The 10,502-nt window shown below is 41.4% G+C and overlaps 1 long non-coding RNA gene across 2 annotated transcripts; it reads left to right on the top strand.

The window, feature by feature from the left end:
• Positions 1 to 5,538: 5,538 nt before the first annotated feature.
• Positions 5,539 to 7,177, top strand: LOC134189035 (uncharacterized). Of its 2 annotated transcripts, none has more exons than XR_009971429.1 (2): positions 5,539 to 5,585; positions 6,579 to 7,177. It is a non-coding gene; the product is annotated as an uncharacterized LOC134189035 (long non-coding RNA). The 2 variants fall into 2 exon arrangements; XR_009971428.1 differs by lacking the exon at positions 5,539 to 5,585 and adding an exon at positions 6,281 to 6,486.
• Positions 7,178 to 10,502: the final 3,325 nt, after the last annotated feature.

Here is a 10,502-nt window from a genome sequence, read left to right as displayed (position 1 = left end):
CGGGAAAGGAAAGATATATCTGCTGATATCCGGGTCTTGAAAAGACGCCCACCGTCGTTTGCCGTCTACGTCCGTTGAGAGCTGCTACATTTGATACACCTGTTCCCCGCAACGCCAGCAGTCTTCAAAGTAACGACGCTTAACGGTACAGTCGAAATGGCGAGAGACAAACGAGTCGTGACTTGATCCATAGGAGAAGCAGATTATCCGGGTGAGTGCGTAGCTGCACATGAAGGATTCGCGTCAAATAGATGCCAAGTTCGAACTACACTGTATATAGTTACCTACAAATGTTGTTGATCTATTGCAAACGGGCAATTAGTTGTGCATAGTCTCTACACGTGCAACTACTACATCACACACACTATGTGCGAAAATGTACTAACATGAGAACTAAAACAAACAAATGAATTACTATAACGTTTGTCACTTGCATATGTTGACATTAGCATTTACCGCTGTATTCAAGTCGAAATTCGGTAGTAGCTGCCCATTGGTTATTATCAATATTGTATAAACGCCAATATTGTGATTGTTGGAGTGGGAAAAAATGTTTGTAAATATTGGCTCCTGCAAGATTTGGAAGAGTTTTTATAGCATGCCAAGCATTAGCATCTTTATCAAACGCCCATAATTCAACAGGACCATGAGTGTGAGCAGTTCCCCAGTTGGGTATGTTTCCGCCGCCGATGTAGACCGTATCAGCTACAATAATGTTGGTGAACGATTGCTGAATCCAGTGAGCTCTGTTGGTACCTCCGGCGCTTCCCCATCCGCCAGTGGTTGTTTGGTTATCGATTAGAACAGCCAAGGTCACATTGTATGTTGACGAGTAGAGTCTATCTTGCCACACCCGCGCTCCATCGTACACAGAACTTTGGTTACATTCCAGTCTCTCTAATACAAACTGTTTCTATATAAAGTCCAAACACGTAATTTACACACAGTCCTTGAACCGTTGACTGTATAAGATAACACCTCAGCAGTATTGTTGACAAGTGCACCCTATAAAAATTGAGATTATTACTTTTTGATCAACATTAGTTAACTAGTATTGATATGTACCAGTTGGTCGACAGTTTCTTTTATGTCAGCTATATCATTCACGTGTTTCATCTGCAAAATTATTGCATAAGTTAATAAAGGTGATAAAACAGCGTTATACTAAATTATTAAACAATGTAGCATTTAGAAAACAACGAAAGCAAGCAGTCACTCCATCATGTCACCAGGTACGTCCCACTCACTGCACTTCACACTTCATACTTCACACTTCACACTTGCTGGACAGACCTGACAATCCGGAGAGTGAGGCAATTGTATGTTAGTTTCTTGGTCAAAGGAATGTATTTATGTGGCCCTCAGCACTCAAACTCTGACCCAAAGTTTCCGGATGTTGCCTATCTCCAACTGCACACTCGAACCAATTGAGCCCCATACATACCTACATTTTTTGTTACAAGGACCCTTAGGGCCCTGGTTACTGCACACACTAATAAGTAGTTGCTATGCTACTTTCTATGATACTAGTATACAATCGAAACAACCGAAACACTATCAGCAGTCACTGTCTATATGTCACTTCTTCTTTGCTTCTTGGACAGAACCTTACACTCCGGACAAAGAGGAAATTGTAAGTTAGTTCCTTCCCCAAGGGAACTTATGTATGTGGCCCTCCCGCACTTGAACTCTGACCTAAAGGTTCCGGAGGTTGTCAATCTCCAACTGCACACTTTAACCAATTGAGCCACATACATACATACATACATACATTCCTACATACATACATTTCTACAAACATACATACATACGTACATACATACATACATACATACATACATACATACATACATACATACATACATACATACATACATTATTTGTACATACGTATATACAAGAGCTCTGAAGGCCCGATTTCAATCCTGCAAGTACAATCTAAACTCAGTTACTATATGTCATCTTGTTCTTTTTCATCTTTGCTGCCTGCGAGTGCTGCCGCCGCCGCCGCTGTTGCTGCTGCCGCCGCTGCCGCCACCCACTGCCGCTGCCGCTACTGCTGCTGCCGCCACCGATGCCGCTACCCACTGCCGCTGCCGCTGCTGCTACTGCTGCAGTCACTCCATCATGTCACTCCATCATTTCACCACGTACGTCGCACTCGCTGCACTTCACACTTTATACTTCTCCAATTGGAGTTAAAGTTGGAATTAAAGCACAATGTCTTGAAAAGCCGCATTGTGCTCATTTTCAGTATCTAATTAAAATAGCTAAGCAGGTTCTTGACGAAGTGAGACATCTGGCAGCAAAACTCCAGACTCTTGACCAGGATATCTTTGTTGCGTAGGGAATGGTTCACTCAGTACGTAACTGAAACAATGAAGGCAACAAGGCAGGATATATATGCAACCTTTATGGTATCAAGACATTCTGCCACTCGCAGACAGGATTGGATCCCTTGAATCTGTTCCAAGAAAAACGAACTTACAGCGAAACCGGAGCAATACACCTACTGTTGGAGTCCGATTGAGCACTACAAACGATCCGCTGCGATACTCCTCCTAGACTTCCTACTTCTTCAGATGCGCGAACGTTCTAATGGTGAGCAAGACAATGTCCGAGCATTGTTGTGTCTAGTGTTTACCCTTCTGGTTCGTTCCGACGTCGACCCAATGAAAAGCCGATCTTCCATTCCCGAAGTCTCTAGGAAGTAAAGTGAGAAGGTTGTAGTCAGCATGGCAAAGCAAATACCAGGAAATGCAAAAAGCAAGAAAAAGAGATTAAGAGTGCAAGAAGGCCATACCCAACAATTAATTAACCTTCTCCTGGCCTTGGGAGCCGTGCAGTGACTCTCGGTTGTACCCGAATGTTCATCGTCTACTATTGATAGCATGTACACTGCCTATCACAAGTGCAGAAGCAGAGAGGTCATTTTTCTACTGAGAAGACTAAAGACTTAATTAAGAAAGGTCTACCATGGCAAAGGAGCGTCTTGCACACCTATCAGTTATCGCCATGCATTACAAAGACCGGGTACCAGCAGACGAAGTTTGTACAAAATCATCCACGAAATTGTTCATAAACAGTCTTTGTTTGAAAGAGACATAGTTGCACAGTAGTTTACTTAACACATATTTAGCATTAGTCTATACATGATGCAGTTAGATTCTGTTAGACAGTTTTGATGATTTAGGGTGTTTATAACATGACACATTGCTAGAGATATGTTGCCATTTAGTTTAGCTAAGCTTTAAGAAGCCTGGGCCATTTGCATCTCTAACAATTAATACAAATGCGTTGACTGAAGTAGGCGTAATCTATCAAAATTGCAACCCCCTCTTTTCAAAAATCCTGGATCCGCGCATGGACAGTGCACGCGTCTTCAGTCTTGCTAAAGTGAACAAACCGCCACCTAGCAATCCAGCTACGTTGAAAACTATGCTTTGTCAGTCCAAAGGATCTTTTTGGAAATTTAAACGTCGTTGGTTGATGGGGTTGCTCTGGTACAGGTACGTCCTTCACGGAAGAAGTGGGACCAGACATTGTTACACGCATGCGCACAGTAGGAATGGCCTCGATTCCCCAATGTACAGTGCTGATTTATTAAAACAATACAGTATTGTCAAATTGTTGTAAAATTGTTGATTATATAGACTGAGGAGCAAACGATCATGTCTACTAACAAAGCAGATAAACCATCTACAAATATATTACTTATTTAATCGTCTATACCTAAATCGGAAGTAGTGCCAATCGTCGACTGGTGAGAGTCAATTTTTCAAAATCTGGTTGGGCTATAGCCCGACCTGCCCGACCCGCTCCTATGCCTATGATATATGTTTGATCTGTGTATGGCTATCTTGGTAGGTCAATGTCCAACCGAGTAAGCCTAGGACCTGCTGCAGGCAAAAAATTGAGACAATGTTGAGACTGAGAATTCAAGCCATTATTATCAGCGTGCAGTCTATATAACGCTAATCGATGAGATATGTGGTCAATTGAACAGGCGATTCTCATCACACCAGAAATTTTCGCAAAGGGTCTTTCTCTTGTTTCCTCTGTGATTGTTGCGAATCCAGAACGATGCCTGGCAGAAGCACGTGAGTTTGCTGCGGAGTATGCAACCGACCTTCCAGGTGATGAAGACCTGTCAACTTGGAAAGCAGAGGTGGAACGATGGTTCCACCACGCGACTAAATCAGCCACTCGTGAGACCCTACCTGACAACGTCTTTGACGCAGTCAAGCTGGAGCAGCGGTTAATGGCTTCTTGTATTTGTCAATTGTTGTGTTTAGTTGCAACGTTTCCTGTTACTACTTGCTCTTTGTGAGAGAAGCATCAGTGCTTTGCGAAGACTAAAAACATACATTATGTCAACAATGGGTCAAGAACGGCTAAACGGGATAGCCTTGCTTCATTCTCATTACACGTTTTCAAGTTGACATTGATGATGTCATCAGAAGGTTCTTTATCAAATATCCGCGGAGGATTGTCTGCCCAGTGACTGTTTGTAATGAGCTCAATGTGTGTGATGAAGACACAGACGACAAAGAGAAGTCATCAGACACACTTAGCGATAATAGATGCAGAAGTGCGAGATCAAATGTTGAAGAAGACATTGTTAAGGACAGCATTTAAATAATTAAGTTAATTAAGAGTGTTAATGATTTTGACGAATCTGCCAGTTCTTACTCATGATATATGATATCAGGTTAGAATTTAGTACTAAAAGTTAAAAATGGATTTGCTTAAGGTAATTGTTCTTCTTTGCTAGTGTCTTATTACATATAGGTTCCCTCTACTGCCGCTACAGTTGTCAAGGTTTTCTTCTATTCTAATTAGATAATTAATTAATAACTTATTGCAGAAAATAGTCAAAATCCTTGATTTAGAGACACTTAAGGCATACGTGTAAAAGTTTTTTGAAACATGCAATAACAGAAACTTTCAGTCTCGGAAAGCACAGCATGTTATACAAAAAATTGTTGGAGAACATGAAGCATACATAAAAGCAATCTATGCTCCACTATCGCGTACTAAACGCGAGACATTTTTGACTCATCTGAATCAAGAGCCTATGCAATACGGCAATCACATTATGCGTAGAGACTATAACTGTGTAATAGACCCGAAAAAAGACAAAATCTATTCATCATTTAGTAAACCTTGTACTGCTACTAGTATCAATACCATTCAGAAGTTTATTGCCGACTCCAATCTTGAACATGTAGAGATGATGTTCAGATCCGCAAGTACAGCATCGCCTATATTTTTTGATTTTGTGTTGTTTTAGGGGTACAAAACGAACAAAATTTTCAAAACAGCGGCATTTATTAATACGCCATCAGTTGTAGCAGATTCGAGAAAAATTTAGTTGTTGTGGGTCATCGATAATACGCTGCCAACTACACGGTACCGTATACGGGAACCAATGGTATCGAATACGGGACTTGAGGCATCAAATACGGGACTTGTGGTATCGTTTACGGGGCTTTGCTAGATACGGGACTTAGAACGATAAATAGAGCAATGTATAGAGCAGACTAAAGTGATTTGCCGTATTCTTTCGGAACTACTGAATGTAGGTAAGCAGTCTAATGTACTGATGAAACGTCAACGACAATATGTTTGCGTACAATCCGTGTGTTTTGGTTGAGAGTTGCTGATAAAGTCCACACGTAGCGTAGCGGTACACGTTACCAAAAACGGTAAAAACGGGTTATCTACTAAGCTACTACTATTGTACACTTTTACTTGTACTGAAGTCACTAGCGCGCGTTACTCTTGGCATGTTGGGAGTGAGGACTCGGTTGAAGCATGCTTATTCGTTTTGCTACTGAAACGTGATTTATGTATACTTGAGATAGTTAATTAATTAATCATTTGTTGATTCTTGAAACAAACCTAAGAAAAACTTATTGTCTAATCAAGACTTTTGCAGACATTTCAAATCGCACCATTTGTTCAGTATGGTTCAAACATTCTAAAAGAATCTTAAATTATTAATTCACGGCTGCATGCACTACAAACAGTGCAACAACTGCAGATAGCCTAGTGAGCTTACAAACTTGTATTCATCACATTAGATGCACTGATGGAGCTTGTGGCCATGCTTATCGAGGTTGACTGACAGTTTGTGAAAATCTTAGCTATACAATCACGACAAATACTATTAATACATTAATAATAATTTATACTAATAATAATTGATGGGCAATCACACTGTTGTGTTAGTTGTGATGACAACAACTGATGCGAGGCACTAATTTGCTAGAGAACTGTGTGCAATTTACATGTTTACAAATGAGATTAATGACCTTCCTCATAATGTGGCAGAAAATATGTGAGAAGTAATTTGTATTCATTTTTAATTATTGCTTTTGTTGTACGAAATCGATGTGGACATGGGAAAACTCGAGGTTGAAGTTCATTCTCATAACAGTTTGTGTCAATATTGCTATTGTATTGACATGCTTCTTACACACAGTCAGTTGAGTAACATATTTATCATATGTTTAATCTACAATTTGTCTCTAACGCTAAAAACAAACTTTCTAACTCGTTCTCAATCTATAAAGAGTCTACGACTGGAAGCAGGTGATGCACTCACACCGTAGTGGTTTCTGCACGTGAAGAATGAATGTGTCGTCGGGACAGTGGACATAATTCCTCACAGATATTGTGCGATGTTTTGGAGGGAAGCAACATTGGCAATCTGATTTCAAGTATACGTTGATTGTGCCATCTTTCGTCGATCTATAGGCTTGTGACTTGCTGTGGCATCGACCCAAGCATTCGCTTAGAGGGACTTGAACCGAACAGTTATCGTGGTGGAACACCTGGAATGTAGATGAAAGATTGCACGATGTTCTTGAGGAAGACTTCTGATGTTAAGTATCGACATTTGACAAATTAGCAAAAGCTGGATATTCATTGGCTATGATTCCCACGCAGAGAACTGAGAGAAGAACAGCTGAAATCATTCTCGTTTGTCACTGACATCTCAGTGTATGCTCCTTGAGAGCGGTCATGTGCTGGTGGATTCGATCAACACTGGCAACAGTCGGAGGAACTTGCGCTTATGAGTATTGTCCGCGGTATCTTGTTCCTATCAGGAACTGATAAACATGAGAGTATGTACAGATTGAATATCACGCCATACGTTTAATCCCTGAAATAGGTGTGCAAATGTGATCAACTGGGAGTAGTTTGTTAATACGAGTCGTATAAACAAGATCCGTATGTGTACCATATTGGTGTACATATCCGCTAGAATAGATCCTTATGTGTATCATATTGGTGTACATATCCGCTAGAATAGATGGCAGTGTTTTTAAGATATTGTCAACCACAGCCTCTCTTGCCCATTTAATAATGACGATGTTCATTGCTTATCTGCCGTTTTGTACGCTCTTTAGATGTCCGTCAATTAATGGCATGTTTTCTTGTGCTACGTTCCATTATGGGCATCTCTATTTGTAGGTCAATTTGTAGGAGTCAGTGTGGGCCCATGATTAAAGGGGACTGTGAGATGACATCTGCAGTGAGCAGAAAAATATGTTGTTGCCATGTGGTAGTTGCCACTCGTTTGATGGATTCAACTCGTTGCGTGTCATTCTCCGTGTGTGCAGCTGACTCTCAAGTTGGTAGAAAGGCTGGCAATAATGTAGTTATTACCACAGCTGTTATTTCAGGAGATTTTTTTATAGCTTTCTGTTGAGAGCGCAAGGCCTTTTAGTATGGTTTGATTTGTTTGAACGCGTAGTTCAGTGGAGGTGATCGTGATTGCTGGAAAATTTCTGAAGCTAAAATGGGACAACGGCGTGTGTGTGCGTGTGTGTGTGTGTGTGTGTGTGTGTGTGTGTGTGTGTGTGTGTGTGTGTGTGTGTGTGTGTGTGTGTGTGTGTGTGGTGTGTGTGTGTGTGTGTGCTTGTGAAATGGGCTAGTATCGTTGATGGGTGTACTTGCGTGGGTATCTGTATATTGTTCTCTCTTTCCTTGTCGACTGTGCGAATTTGGTTGACGGTCTTGTACGCAGTTGCACTGCCGTATTCAGAAGAAGGCACGCTCACTGCTATTCTGTGGTATCTTTTGTCCATGGAAAAGATCTTAGTCTGACAGGATTGCGAGAAGGTGGGCTGATATGTTTTGAAAGAAAAAAATGTATGAGGTGATATTCTCTCTCTTTCGTGCACCAACATTGGAAAAGTAGGTAAGCATTGTTTGTTATGAGATTTCCGTAACACGGTGAGTGGGTAGGTCCGTGCGTCGCCCGTATACGTTGGGCAATTGTATGCAGTTACACTCCATCTATACCGGGATATGGATGACATCAGTCATCAACCCTCTTTGAAGTTTCCCACTCAGAAATCACGTCTTGAGCACAGAGCCCCTTCTCGGAATAATGTTTCCACACGTGCCTCGTCAGAAATCGGAATGTGTGTGCCTTGCAATGCGGTATCCTTGGCTCTAGTAGAGCCCTAGATGGGCTCTTGTATACATTGGGCTGTGGTACGTTGGGCTCTAGTATACAGATATCAATAAACTAAATCCATACTTCCCTCTTTCCTTTGGAAAATTTTATGGATACCCTTGCATGGAGGGTAACTGAAGTAGCCAATTGCTACGATTTTTCACGTCCTGATGCATGGGTAACTGTTTCTTGATATTGCGTTAACGTGTGCTCACGGACTAGCAGAGACATGCTAGACAGTGATAGTTACTACAGTAGATTACACATGTAGACTATACATGAAGGCATCATCATCATGCAATAAGCAAGAGTCCAAATCAGTCCCATGTATAGCCGATTTCTATGTAGTCAGTCTACATTAATTGAGTTTGATGTCCACTGGTAGCCTGGCCCTTCAGCCATGAAGTTCTGGCGACATCGCTACTAACCTCCAACAAAGTAGTGACCATACAGACTTCGACTTGTGACCGTAATCACATTGTAACAATAAAATTGATCACGAGATACCGTTGTGCGGTACCGCTTCATGCATTGCCTGATCAATTGTGTCTCGTGCATCTATACTAGATCACTACTGAGTCATCCTACAGATTGACGTCCTTTCTGCACAACGAACGGAGAATGACACGCAACAAGCCAGTCCATCTTATCACGAATGATGAATATATACATCAGTGATAAATTCTTGCATAAGAAATATGCGACAACAGGTAAAGAAAACAAAACAAAGGTTTCTTATATTATGAATAGCAGGAGTAGTCGAGATCTTGTGGTGCGAGCACCTTAACGACTGGGTATCCAAGGCCACCGACATTACAGCGCTTGTCTTGCGGGTCACATACTCTTACGTACAGTACAGCACGATGCTGGGCAAAGGAGTTTACTGTATGAAGAAACATCTGTGATCGACAATCCACCGTATGGTTTAGTAACCGATCAGAACTAGGAAGCAGACATTAAAACGCAATTATGCCAAAATCAACATTTTGTTATAGTTAATTAATTACGAAATTGGTTATGTTATGTAACTTAATCACTAGAAGTGAACGACAAGACTTTGATGTTTTTGACAAGCCACTGAAGGGTTAAGTTTTCTATTAACAGAGCATTAACATCGCTTGCATGTTATCAGCGAAGTATATTAAAGGGACATCAAATAATAAATTGTATAACTATTATTCTTTCTTATAAGTTCGATGGCTTCCAGGTATACGCGTGTATCATAAGCTGTTGTTGCTGTCATCTGTAGAATGTTTCAACAACCAGCGGCTCACTTCTCTGGAGAGGGAGAAGTGGTATTTACAATCTTGGTGAGTGTGTCTTGTTTGTATTTGCATTAAAAATTTCTGTTAGACGGAATCGATTAGGTATCCTAGAGAAACTCTGTCGTTTAGCGCTACGCTTACGCAAACTTGATTGCATAGCTACACAATTACAGTCCATCAGCCAACGTCCTGTAGGACCTCGCTTTTATTTTCTAGCTCGCCGGTCCGCACCCCCGCATATAGCTCCACGTGCTCCGCCACGACGAAATACACATTTTATTGCAATACACAAGATTAAGACTCATCGGCGGTCCCGGAAGACATGCGTAACATTGTATGACATACGGGCTCGTTGTTCGAACACCTGCGAAGTCAACAGCGCGATTTGAGACCTTGTTTGGGGAGAGGAAAGTTGCATGGTGAACGCCATGCTAAGCAGGAAATGGCAACTCAACTACGCACTGCAACACCGTTGAGTCGACACACCACTAGACGCCTTTCTCACTAGAAGCTTGTCTACCGTGCTATCATCATATGGTGTTGTCAGAAAACTAGCTTCTTTGAGACAGCCGTGTGCTCATATCTACGAATGCCACCTGTTGTAATCACCTTGCATTCCCGCTGATGCTAACGTCAAAGCCACGCCAGAATCGGCAGTGACTGAATGTAAGGCTACTGTACACACTGTGCAACTTGTCAAACTACTTGCTAGCGTATTCTACCGTTTAGCTTTTGGCTAATTAAATGTTGATCTATACATGTCT

The sequence above is a fragment of the Corticium candelabrum genome, chromosome 13, assembly GCF_963422355.1.
Source record: "Corticium candelabrum chromosome 13, ooCorCand1.1, whole genome shotgun sequence".
Classification (NCBI taxonomy): domain Eukaryota; kingdom Metazoa; phylum Porifera; class Homoscleromorpha; order Homosclerophorida; family Plakinidae; genus Corticium; species Corticium candelabrum.
Note: the sequence above shows the minus strand (reverse complement) of the source record. Positions and strands in the feature narration are given on the sequence as shown.